The sequence below is a fragment of the Telmatherina bonti genome (genome assembly GCF_933228915.1).
Source record: "Telmatherina bonti genome assembly, chromosome: 22".
In the NCBI taxonomy this organism is placed as follows: Eukaryota; Metazoa; Chordata; class Actinopteri; order Atheriniformes; family Telmatherinidae; genus Telmatherina; species Telmatherina bonti.
Window position 1 is genome coordinate 23,003,400 of NC_136631.1, and position 13,038 is coordinate 23,016,437.

The 13,038-nt window shown below is 38.5% G+C and overlaps 1 protein-coding gene across 2 annotated transcripts in view; it reads left to right on the plus strand.

The window, feature by feature from the left end:
* The first annotated feature begins 10,092 nt into the window (after positions 1-10,092).
* Positions 10,093-13,038, plus strand: part of stag1a (STAG1 cohesin complex component a) — a 39,156-nt gene continuing 36,210 nt past the window's right edge. For both annotated transcript variants that reach the window (XM_079262432.1, XM_079262433.1), the window contains exon 1: positions 10,093-10,242. The gene's annotated coding sequence lies outside the window, so the exon portion shown is untranslated. The remainder of the gene's footprint in view (positions 10,243-13,038) is intronic.

A 13,038-nucleotide genomic window follows, 5' to 3' on the forward strand; every position in this document is an offset into this window, starting at 1 on the left:
TTTGATAAACATCCTGTAGAGGCTTAAATGGCTTATATGATATAGGCTATTTATACCTCAATCAGTTTGTAGATGGTGCTGCTGTAATAATTAGATGGCATTACAGAGCTGTCAAAGTTGATAGTTTAAGTCTGACTCATTAGATGTGATTTAAGCTGTCTCCAGTAGAGGATTGTATGTTTCCAACATGCCTTGGGCTGATGTGAGATGCTGTTCTCAAGGTTATGTTTCTCGGTGTTGCGCCCCTCTGACGCCAGAGGGATGGAGCACAGACACTATCATACACACAAGCAGACATGGGACTGACTTAGCCACAGTACAACGCCGTGGGGATAGGCTACAGTCAGAAACAGTTAAACTGGCATCCTAAAACATTGTAGCAACCATGTTTTTTCCGATGGTGTCAGGCGCCACCTGCACGTGTGAGATTCCTGTCCAGACACATCATGAGCATTTGTTTTGTAGTCATCAGTCGTGTGTGTGTGTGTGTGTGTGTGTGTGTGTGTGTGTGTGTGTGTGTGTGTGTGTGTGTGTGTGTGTGTGTGAGTGTATGATCATATGTCGTAACGTATAACGACAGCCCGACCAGTGATCCATGTCAAACTCTTGAATGAAAAAGCGCGTTCCCGATCCGCTGCGTGCGCTCGCGAATCGGCGCAAGGTAGCTGAATGGATGAACCCCGACACCTTTTTGGTGTGTATTGACCGTAGTGTAGCCTAATTTCGTGATAAAGCACATACTGTTCTGTAATAATTGCAGCATCGGGTGGGTTAGTTGTGTTCCGTAGCTCTTGTTTAAAACGCCTCCACTCACCTGCTTTGGCACAAACCGGACTGAACTTCACCGGCGGTCAACCTCAGTCATTTGCTGAACACCTCCAACGCCCCATCACCTTTTACCATCCATTTGTTCCTTTTCTTCTGCTTCTTCTCTTCAGTATTTTTTTTTTTAATCACCTTTCTCCTGCCGCAGTCCTGACTATCCTCAAGGGCACCGCGGCGCGCCTCAGCCGGGCATCCACGCACCACACCACTTCTCTCCACGGGGGGATAAATGTGGCTTTTATGAGAACCTGCTGCCCGCGTCCATCACTCTGTGATCACTGATACAGATGCTCCTCCTCAGTCTGATCAGAGAAAGATACAGGAGGAGGAGGAGGAGAACTATATCGTCTGAGCATGCGTGGGACACTGTGCGTTATTTGACATCTTCTCTGTGAGAATTAATGGCCCTTTCTTCAAATGTTAATGAGGTTTTATTTATAAACCTCAACAATGGTACAATATGCAAAAGTCTGTGCAAGCGGATTTAGCCTTTTGGAAGAGTAAAGCAGCGATTCCACATTAATTAGTTTTAAAAGTTCAGAAAAACTGGTTTGCACTTTGCAGCTAAAAACATAATTTCTTTCTGTAAACAGAATGCAGAGACAATTCCCTGATGAATAAAGGAACATGCACACATACAATAACGACTATTGCCTGAAAATAATTTATTCTCACAGTGAACAAAAATGGGACACAAGTTTACTGGTTAAATGCAGAAATTTGCAAGATTTTCTCTCCTCTGGATGGCTGCATATCAAAACTTGGAACCTCCCAAGTTGCAATTTCCAATAATGCAGCTGGGTAATATTTTAAACTCTGCTGGCAATTAACACATGAAAGTTCAAAGGTCCATTTGTCACATTTTAATTTTACGCTTCACCTCCAACCATGACCTGCAAGTTGCAAATGGTGGCAGAATTTATGGATCTTCATTTCTTCCTCCATTTGTAGGTTTTTGAGAAAGTTTTTTTTTTTTTCAAATAGCACCAGACATATGTGTTCAATAATGAAAAAAAAGTGGGGTTGACGTGCATGTGGCCTTTTAATGGGGCATGTCTTTCATGATGTTTATGCAGCTGTTGAAAGAAAGAAGAACTAAACAAACTGATTGATTGTCTTATTGAAAATTGTTCAAAGTTGAATGTTGATGAGTGCTTGCAGATGGGGACTGGCCATTCTTCCTCTGTGAAGATAATTTTAATTAGTATTTGCATATTAAAACCTTTCAATACATTTTTACTTTGTTCAAGTGTGTAAATGTAAATGTTCAGCAGGTGATGCTGACCTCTCTCTTCTTGGCAGGACACAGGAGCTAAAAGAGGGAAGAAGGCCCATTTACCTGCTTAAGAGCTGATTGGAGCAGACCATGTGTACAAGGAGGGGGAATTAGCAAAGATAAATGAAAGTTTTATGCAAAGTATGATGCAAAAATAGTTATTGATTTATATATGGACATTTATAGATGTGTATATGTAAATATTTATGCTTTGTTGTGTTTTTGTAATTATTGAGATGGCTTAGTATTTGGTGGTTTTGGTATTGTAGCGCCACCTCAATGAGCTGATCTCTCAAATCATTGGCAGCAGGAGGGAAGCCTGTTGTAAGTCTGTGGAATGTAATGTCACTCAGTTTCAAGATAAATAAAGCTTATTAATCATTTTTGGTCTATGAAGCAGTCTCAGATTTTATTTGTTTTACGGACGGCTAACTGACATCATGTAAAGAAGTATTTTTAAAATATTTTTAAGACTTGTAATTACCTGTATATTAAATATGTGGGTTTTTTTTATTTTGCTTATGATGATTACTGTAAAGTAATCAGTAATCACTGTGCAGTAATTAAAGAAAGTGAAGATTCAGAAGGCTCAGGACTATTTTTTTTCCTGTTCTTCCTCCTCACTTTGACTCACAAACACTCAAACTCATACTTCCATCCATCTGACAGTAATTGCTTTGACATTTTGCTGCTATAACCCCTGTGTATTCTGTGCTGTTTTGAAGTGTATTGACCTTTGTCGAATGTAGCAGGCGCAACTGTTGTTAGATCAGGCTATTGTGTTGCTTTTTTAAAAAGCCTCCAGCTGTCAGCCATGGAAACCAACTCTAGGAAGACTCTTGGAGATGAAATGAAAAAATACTTCATTAATCCCCAAAGGGAAATTCAATATTGTAGTATATAATAATAGTTAATTTGAGGAGGTCTTGTTCTGGAGGCTGATGTCTGCTGGCAGGAATGATCTTCTGTATCTTTCAGTCTTGCATCGGACCTGAAGAAGCCTCTCACTGAACACACTTTGTTGTTTCATCACTGTGTTGTGGAGGGTGTGAAGAATCCTCCATCATCTTCATCAGCTTGTGCAGCATTCTTCTTTGGACAATCAGCTCCAGCGGCTCCAGAGTTACTCCAAGCACAGAAGCAGCTTTCTTGATCAGTTTGTTGATTCTCTTCAAGTCTCTGGTTCTGATGCTACTACCCCAGCAGATGGCTGCAAAGCTGACTGCACTCTCCACAACAGACTTATAGAAGATATGCAACATCTTGGTGCAGACGTTAAAAGATCTCAACTTCCTTAAGAAGTACAGTCTGCTCTGACCTTTCTTATAGATGTAGTCAGTGTTGCATTTCCAGTCCAGTTTGTTGTCCAGCTGAACTCCAAGATACTTGTATTCCTCCACCATCTCCACCTCCTCTCCCAGGATGGAAACAGTGCTTTGTTTATTCTTGTTCCTCCTGAAGTCAACAATCATCTCTTTTGTTTGCTGGTATTTAATATAAGATGATTGTCACCAACAATCATCAAGATCAAGATCCACAAGATCCACATCAACATCAAATTCAGCACATGCCCATAATTTTAGGATGACAAGTGAAAGAGATAATCAAGTATTATTAGACCACATTTTAGGATAACAGACACAGTATGAGCAAAATGTAATCTGATAGATTTTTTAATTTAACTGGCTGCTGTACCAAAAGAATCGCTAGATTCTTACCAGTAAAAATGTCTGTATTGGTAAATTTACAATTTACACTGTCGTTCTTTGCTTTGTAATGACAGGTGCATGAATGTTTGTTTTTTTTTTTGTTTTTTTTTTATATATATGTATGTACATATATATATATATATATATATATATATATATATATATATATATATATATATATATATATATATATGTGTGTGTGTGTGTGTGTGTGTGTGTGTGTGTGTGTGTGTGTGTGTGTGTGTATATTTTCTTAAACTCTATTAAATGTTTAGCATTAACAAATGGAAGTTACAGCAAATTAATCTGTGTCCTCATTTGTATTGTTTTGCAGTAAGTCTTTCTACACTTTCTTTCTTTCTTTACTTATACATCCATCTTAAACGTATTCTCTGTGGATGAGGTGAAACGCCCAGTGTTTCCATGGTTACAGTGAATAAAAGTGCATCGGACCAAGCTATTTGGGATGCTGTTTAAACCCAATCGACTGCTCTGCAGGTTTTGGGAACAGCTCCATCACATCCCACATGAAAGGTGCAGCCTCTAGGGGGGGGGGTTAGTGACTTGCCGTGATGAGAATATTGCTGAGGAAAGTGGAGATGAGCTGACAGCAGGGAGAAAGTGGTGAGGAGTAGAGTGAAAGTAGGAGGCAGAGAGGGTTTTTTTTTTTGTTAAAGCAAGTCAACCAGTTTCTCTGCTGCCTCTCTTGCGCTTCATCTTTGGGCAAGGAAGAAATTATTTATGGAGTGAGGTGAAGGAGAAGCAGCAGAGAGGGAAACTGTTTTCTGTATTCTCCCTTTGCTGTTTAAATTTCTTACTGGTCTTCTTACACATGTGGATACATATGAACACATGATGTTGTGTATCATGGTAATATCAATATGTCTGTCACAATTGATAAGAAACTAAAGTTGGAGTTTAGTTTAACTTAAATAACAAATAAAATTCTTTCTTTTTCAAGGGATTTTGTATTTCTTTTGGGTGTTGGCTGTTTATGAACCATGACCACCGATCCACCTTACTATTTTCTGTTCCTACTTATTCCATTGGAGGATTGTGGAAGGTCTGGAGTTTATCCCAGTGGCTATCAGATGCAGGCTACACCCTGGACAGATCTGAACCATGATCAGGTTATCATTATTCAGAGCTGGATTCTATGGATGTCTGAAGGTCTTTTCTCATTACAGCAGCAGCTGATGAGAGCAGAAATAAGTCAGGCGAAGTGGCAGACAGGACACATACATCAATCGGCCACCAGTGTGAAGAGGAAAAATTACTTTTAAAAAAATCCCTCCTGCTGTGATTAAGATGAGGATGCACTGCAGCAGAAAAACATTGGTTGTATCCACTGTTGTCACTGCCATCAGTGTGTGTGTGTCAGTGAGGGAGGTGAAGGATGATGACTTCCTGGTTCACAAGTAGGGACATAATGAACTGTTATGTTAGTTTTGTTTTTGTTGTTGATGTTTTTTCTCTCTCACGCTAACATGGCGCCCTACTTCTCATACATTTTACATCAGCACAGTTGCAGAAAGAAAAAAAGAGAGGGTGGGGGCAGCCAGTGCAGGAGAAGAGGAGGCAAGCGGGAGGCACATGGGGAAAGAGGAGCATCAAAGAGGAGGTGGGTTTGAAAAGAATAGCCTCAGGAGTAAAACACTACTGGCAAGGTCAGAAAAAAAAAAAAAATGTGACAGGCTCACAGGCAAGAACAGGTGTTGTACTGTAAATCTCGTCGTTAGTCAACAGTCCCACAGAAAGATGAAGAATAACATTACTCAAACGATTGTGTGCCATCCTAAATCAAAGAGAGTGGTGACATTATCACCATCAAGAAACACTTGAGGCTTTCCAAAGATGTTCGCTCACATGTTGAGGTTTTCCTTTTTTTTACTGGAGTGACAATCCACTGCTTTTATTGTCTAAAAACAGAGTTTCTTTACTGATGTTACACTAGACAGCATCTGTTTCCATGGATACAGTCCCAGAAAAAAGTTTACAGATTATGCTGGATGCTGTGATTGGGAGTGTTTTGCATGTGCATTAACACAGGAGTGTTTCGTATGCACACATGTATACAACAGTTTCTCTTCTCAGCTGAAAACTGGGACAATGGGAACCCGGCACAGACGTCTGCTGGTTACATAACAAAAGATTGCAGCATTAAAGAAAGTAAGGTGTAGTCTCTCAAGGAAATACTGGAAGGGGTTTTATTATAAAGCAGATTTGCATCAATGTGAGCAAGTGTCAACCAATTACGGTTAAATGGGGGAGAGATTTAATTTCTAAGATAAAGGCAGAGGGAGGGATAAAAAGCTAGGGGAGCCAGAGAAAAGCACTTTTAACAGACGGGAACACACCCTGAACAGACAGACAGCTTTTCTTTGACTTGTCTGAAGATACTTGCTTTTATGACTGAATGTAAAATTATAATGTAAGAGTAAGATGGTTCCTGCAGTGTCAGTGTTGTGAGCCAGTTTAAAGACTTTTAGAAGCAATACCAACCCTGAAATCTTAAAAATGGAGGACACAGTATGCCTCAGGAAATGATCACACGTCTAATGACAAAAGCTCTGATATTTACCTGACTTTGAAGGTTGTTGTACATCATAAGAATGATTATATCATTTATGCAATGTCATTTATGTGGTAGTGTCATCTGTAGTGTCCCTCTTGTTTCTGGATGTCCAGCTAAGCCTTATCTCCTTCTACTCCTACTCCAAATACCAGGACAAACCAGTAACCTGTGATCTTTTGTCTGTGGGTCTTGGAGCAGGTTGCAGCTGTGACTGACTTTTACCTGTGTCGCAGGTTTCTGTTACCGCCATACATCTGACTCTAATAAAAGGGATCCAATAGACTGTTGTCAAGTTCTGCACAATGACCCAGTTTGAAATAAGCTTGCTGAAACATGGAAAGATCAAAAACATGCAGGACAGTGGCCCCAAAAGATCTGAGCTGTTCATGTCTTTTGTAACCTTTTGTCTCATGACGTTTGGAACAGATTGTGTGCCTGGTGGGTTGTTTTGTGTTGTGTTCCAGGCCTCCACCAAATAGTGCTGTTTGAATGGTTGATACTCATCTTTAAGTGCTGGTTATGTTTGCTGTCACAATGTTGTATTGCACTGTGTTTTAAGCCTCTTCAATTTTTTTTATTTGGATTTCTCATATTAATTTCTGTATTTTTGTCAAATTTTCCCCCATGTGGTTGTTTTTTATCTGGTTATCAGTGCATACTCTAGTAAGTATTTATGACCTCTGCCTGTTGCCACCTTTAACCATTTATCACATTAATTCTTGACAACTGCTATTTTAATTCATCATGGGTTTTTATTACACTATGTGTTTAAACTGTGAGTAATAAAAATGAGTGTTTTTAAGTTCAATTTGCAGACTTTAAGAAGAATTAGGTTTTTTTTGTTTGTTTGTGGAGTTTCCTTTAGCCAGTGATCTTGCTTGAGTCGATTACAGTAAAAACATGTTTTTCTTTTATTTATTTTTTTTGTAAAAAAGCAACATATTAGCATTTCATTCATATATTTACAAATATAATTAAAGTCCCAAAGCACTTTTACCAATTTCATCAGTAAAACTTTCTAGACTTTCATATTTTCCTTTGTTCTTTCCAGACACAGTTGCTGTCTGCACATTGGTATTTTGAAGTGGTTATCTTGTAATTCAAAGCTTTTAATGGAACAATGTGTTTTGCAAAGAAGAGCATTTTCTTAGGAGTACTTTGCTTGAGAACTGAGCTGAGAATTCAAGTTTTTCTTGTCCTTTTCCATAAATAATCATCCATACAACATGGAGCTGCTGAAATGTAAAATGTTCTTGTTTCTCTGCATGTTTTCTTTTGCAACAGATATTTAAAAAGTATGTTTAATTATAATGACATGAGATGTGAATCATTTCACTAGTTAGGATCAAAAGAGGAACTGATGATATGTGGGTGGTGTCTGTACATCAGTGAGTCTGTCTAAAATGGCCTTTAACCGGGCTTGGAACGACACAGATTGATGCTGAAGCAGGAACATCATAAACTGAAAATCTACAAACACATAATTTAATATAAGACTGACTTACAGTGATTATTTTGTGTCACTATCTTTATTCTGATCTTTGAGTAACTTTTAATAACATTGATTCCAAAACTACAGAGAATTTCTATGAAAGTTCATTGTTACAGTATATGTATTTTCTTTTGACATTTTAGGTCATTTTTCACATAGAACCTGTTGAACTCCTCATTATATTCCCTGTTCAAGAATAATAAAGTTATCTCATCTGTATGTTGAAAAAAATAATAACCTGAAGGGAGGATCTGGCAGCAGTTTCTAGGGTCCAAACGTGCTGTTGCTATGGCAAACAACATTGCATCCATCAGATGAAACATCACCAAGAACATTTGTGTGTGTGTGTTTGTGTTTGTGAGTGCACAAGCATGCATCAATGCCTTATCTATTTCAAAGATAGCAAAAAAGGTGGGCACTGCTGAATTTATATCAGCCTTTCTTTGTTCACTTTCTCTAACAGAAGAACAGGCACAGTGGTAATGCAAGTGTTTGATATCCACTTAATGACTCTGAAATGGGAGTAATATAATTAACCGAAGTCATTGCTTTCCCTGGCTGTCTCTACCTCCTTCCCTATCAAGCCATAGTGAGCTGGAGTGAGTAATGTGAGCATATCCAACCTCTGTTATTGGGTTTATGCACATCCAATCTCAGCCCTGGGTCCTGGCAAGTGATTTCAGCCTTGTGCTCAAGCTCATTATTTTTCTTTTGATCTCTCTTTCCACATATGGTGGAAGGGAAAGGCAAATTCATGGGTTAAAAATAATTGATATTGATGCATACATGTTTGCAAAGCAAACGTGTCATTTTTATTATCATTATTGTTTTGATCAGTCATATCTTTGATCAATCATATTTTTTAAACATTCACTCACATCAAAAAGTGATTGGTTTGACATATACACTACCAATCCAAGGTTTGAACACATTTTTTCATTAAATCCAATGGGAAAGTATGTCCAAACTTTAAACTTGTAATGTAAAAATAAAGAAAAGAGCACTGATAATCATGCAGTTTTTTACAGCGTATGCTACAGCATGTATTCCATCTATGTCCTGTACAATAATGAATTAAATCTAGTTATTTTTTGGATAGCTGGCTGGATAAAATCAAAACACTTTTGTACATTTTTCAGTGTTCTCTGTAACTAGATTTATACATCTAACTTATCGATAAGCTGCAGGTCTTCAAAGAGTATATTTTTTAATCCGGTTTCTAGTATCAGTTGGGATTACTTTCAGTTATGTTTATCAAATATATGACAGATGCGAACAAGTACATTTTAATGTTAGGAAAGAAGTCATTGTTTAGATTTTGATACTTTAGAATGAATAGTTAGATAGACTGAGATAAAAACAGAAATGAGGTCTGAAAGAGCTGCAAAATTACAACAAATGGAACAAAATAGTGGCACATGTAATATTGCAGGGCAGAAAATAAGCCAAATGTAACACAAACAAAACCCAAAATCAAGATATTAAGAGAAACATAATGCTAAAATGATCAACATAAAGTATGAAGCAACCAGAAAGAGCTAAAATAATAATAATAATAATAATGATTAAATACAACAAAAACACAATAAAACATATTTACTGAGTAAAATGGGTACAAATTGACATCATGGGATGAGATTTATGTTTACCACAGATGAAATTATTATAATGAGAAGTTGCATTCAGCTATTTATTGAAGTGTGCTAAATAAAAAAGATGTTTTAAAAAGTGAAGCAAAATTATACAAAGCTCAAGCTTGAGATAAAAAAATAAAAACCAGCTGTACATTGTATGTAATACATGCGTCAATGTCTGATGTTTCACATAAGAGGAGACCCTTTCCACGTCTGTGCTCAGGAGCCCACTGTTACATAATGTTTGCATTATAGATGAATTGTATGTTGTAATGTGTTTACTATCTAAACAATAATGTTTTTGTGCGTGTTTGATGGTAATTGTAATACTCTCAGGACATACTGTTTCCTCCTGACAACCTTACAAATTCATTAATTAAACAGAACATAAAGGGGGGAGTCTTTCTGTTCCTGTGCGCGTCCCCGTCACTGTTGTGTTTGCGGGGGTCCCAGATCCCTCCCTTCCCCATACTCGCACCCGGGGCGCGTGTCCGCCGCAGCGCAGTGTGTCCGCCAGGGGGCAGCTGTGTCTCGGTCTGAGGCTGCGCCGCTCCCGCTGCATCACAGAGAGGAAAATACCACCAGATGGCGGTTTAGGATTGCTGCTCTTCTCTGAAGGCGCGGTTCCGCTCGCACGGCCAATTTTCAATATAAATATACCAACAATATTAAAACGAAAATCGATTGTATATTTTGGAAAGTGGTAATCGATTTGGCGATGGTCGTTAAAGGTGAGTGTCTTGTGTTTTTGTCGTGTTTTGTGCGGTGGGAAGGGAGACGGAGCACAGATTAAAGATGGTGGACAGACAGGGAAGACTGGTTGGTTGGGGGATGGGCGCTAGCGGCTAACGGAGGTGAATGTGCTTTCTCTCTTCCTGAGTTACATTATAGCCTAGCAGAGCTATTAGCCTTTCAGCTAGCCCCATAATTTCGGTAAGACAACTTGCTAGAAGGGCAAGTGGTTGTCGCAGACTCGACCTTTTTATTTTTTGCCATCGTTTTCCCTCCGCTGCTGGAGTTAGTCTTGTCAACAAATAAAGAGCCACGCTGTGTGACGTGTTTTCTTGCTCTTTGCAGGCAGCATTCAGAGCATCACCTTCTCTCAATTACACCGCGTTATGTGCATGTACAGTGTTGCCTTCCTGTTAAGCGGTGCTTTCTGTGGTTTGGTTTTGTCGTCAGCTCAAATGCGACTTGTCACATTGTTGTTGGCACTGTTCTCCAGCAGCTGCCAGATGTGTTCAATGCACACGTAGACATGCACAACGTGAGATATTAATGTGCACATTCTTACTACTTTTTTCCTGTGTTAACACCAGAATCCTAGCTTCTTGCCTTTTAAGTTTTAGGACTCCCCCCCGCCCCCCAGTAAAATAACGAACAGGTTGCTTATTTTTAGTTAATGATAGCAAGTTGATGTTTTTCGTTTAAAACTGCAGGATGGAGCCATGCATGTTTTTCAAGATTATTATGGCGCTTTTTTTCCCCCCCTTCCCGCCCCCTTCCGTGCGGGAAGCAGGCAACACTGAGCGGGGAAACGTGAGTCAACATCAGGGGGGATGGGCTCCACCAGCTTAAGTCGCAGCTCCCCTCTTCACTGACCCCTGTGCAGCTCACCCTGCACGGTGATGGTAGCGGGTCATAGTGTCTCCTGGCTGTTGCATGAATCTTAGGTTGTTGCATAACTGCTTTGTTTACAGTCAGCCATGTGATTTCTCATGAAGGCTTTCTTCCTGCTTCCCTGCCAATTTATCCCTTTTCACCTCACAGTCTCTTAACTCAGTACTGCACAAATCACAGTTAATTTAGCCCGCAGAGAAAAGTAAACAATATCTTTGGTCATGTTTTTGATAAATGCAATGACACATATTACTGTGTTCATTTAATATGATACATGTGGAGATCATAAGGTTTTAGTTTACTGATGGTTGCCCGCTTTTTTGACATCCACCATTTTCAAAGTATGTCAAATTACAAATTGGAGCCACTTCAAGGCAAATGAAATAATTTCAGTTTTTGATAGTTGGCATATGTATAATTTTTGTCACACATGAGATATAACGTCAACAATCAGAAGTAAGGTAAGTATTCCATAAATGCATCTATGGTTTGTGTTAGGCAAACTCTCTGATTGGAACAATTTAACAGAGGTTAATAAGAGACTTGCCAGAACCTATTTTGTACCTATTTTCAAACCATCTGGAGAAGGATCACTTCTGCACAGATTTATTATGGTAACAGATTTTGAGACCCTGCCATGCATTTTTTTAGACTGAAAATTGGAAATTGGTTAGAACGCCTACAATTTTTGCACATAAATAATAAGCGATGCTTTGTTGGATCCTTCAATGGGATCATGTCGATTTTCAAAAATTTTTTTTTTTTTAAAAATAAAAAATACACAAACACATTTACAGATATTTACACATAATATTCATTTGGGAAGAACACAGTATATCTCCTGTCCTGATGAGTGTGTAAAAGTAAGGTTTCACTCCAGGTATTTACTTTTCCAAAGACTATATAGATTCATTGCTATTGCTATAGTCATCCAACTCATTTTCCACGAATTCCACTGGGAGCCTTTGGGTATTAGCATTCAAGCAAATGCTATTTTGTCATGTACAACTCTTTCTTTTTGTGATGTAGTGAAAGAGACGGATGACATCCCCAATTCTTACTTCAGTTGAGGATCCCAGGGTGTCTTACTTAGGTCCCAGCCCCTCAATCCATGAACATAAAAATAATTTACCACCACGTCTTGTTACGCGATAGCACTGGGTCAAAATCTAACATTTTTTAGGTTATTTTAATATTTGTGCTCATCAATACACATTCACCCCTGTTTGAATGATAAAACAAGTGCTCTGTGTTGCGGCTCATAAGGAAGAAATTCTCTTTGCTCAAAATACTCCTGAACAGTTTATTTTGCCATAAATGATGCCACCCATTTGATATCCACATTTCATAGCTTTTACACTGCTTTGTTCTTGCCTCAAGCTGGGTGACTAAATCAGTTTGAAGCAGACACTCAGTGACATTTCTTCTTTAACACAGTAAAGGTAGCAGATATGTAGTGTCTGTCTTTTGTTGAAACCTTGAAATAACGTATGGTTTATTGAACAAGAAATTGCTAATACTTCTTGACTTGGATGACTCGTTGCCCTGGTTAAAATACAATATACAAATATATAATACGGTGGTTAATAAACAGTTATTGCTTGTTTTGAGAAGAACTACTTTCAGCAGGATCTATTAAGCTATTATCTCTTTGCCAGAAATTGTTATTCCTAAGTAGTTCTTAATGGTTTTCAGACACTAAAAGTTTTAACCTTAAGGTATTTAGGAGTTTGGTTTCCTGTTTTAAATAACTGCACAGCTGCATACCTTACATTTTGTACTGTGAACTAAGCTATTTGACAGTAAGTAAGTCTGCGTATGTTCTTGCTCCATTGCAGTGTGCATTTTGTTTGAGCCATATGCTTGTAATAATACAGCTCAGGGGATTATGTAATGGGTTTGACATT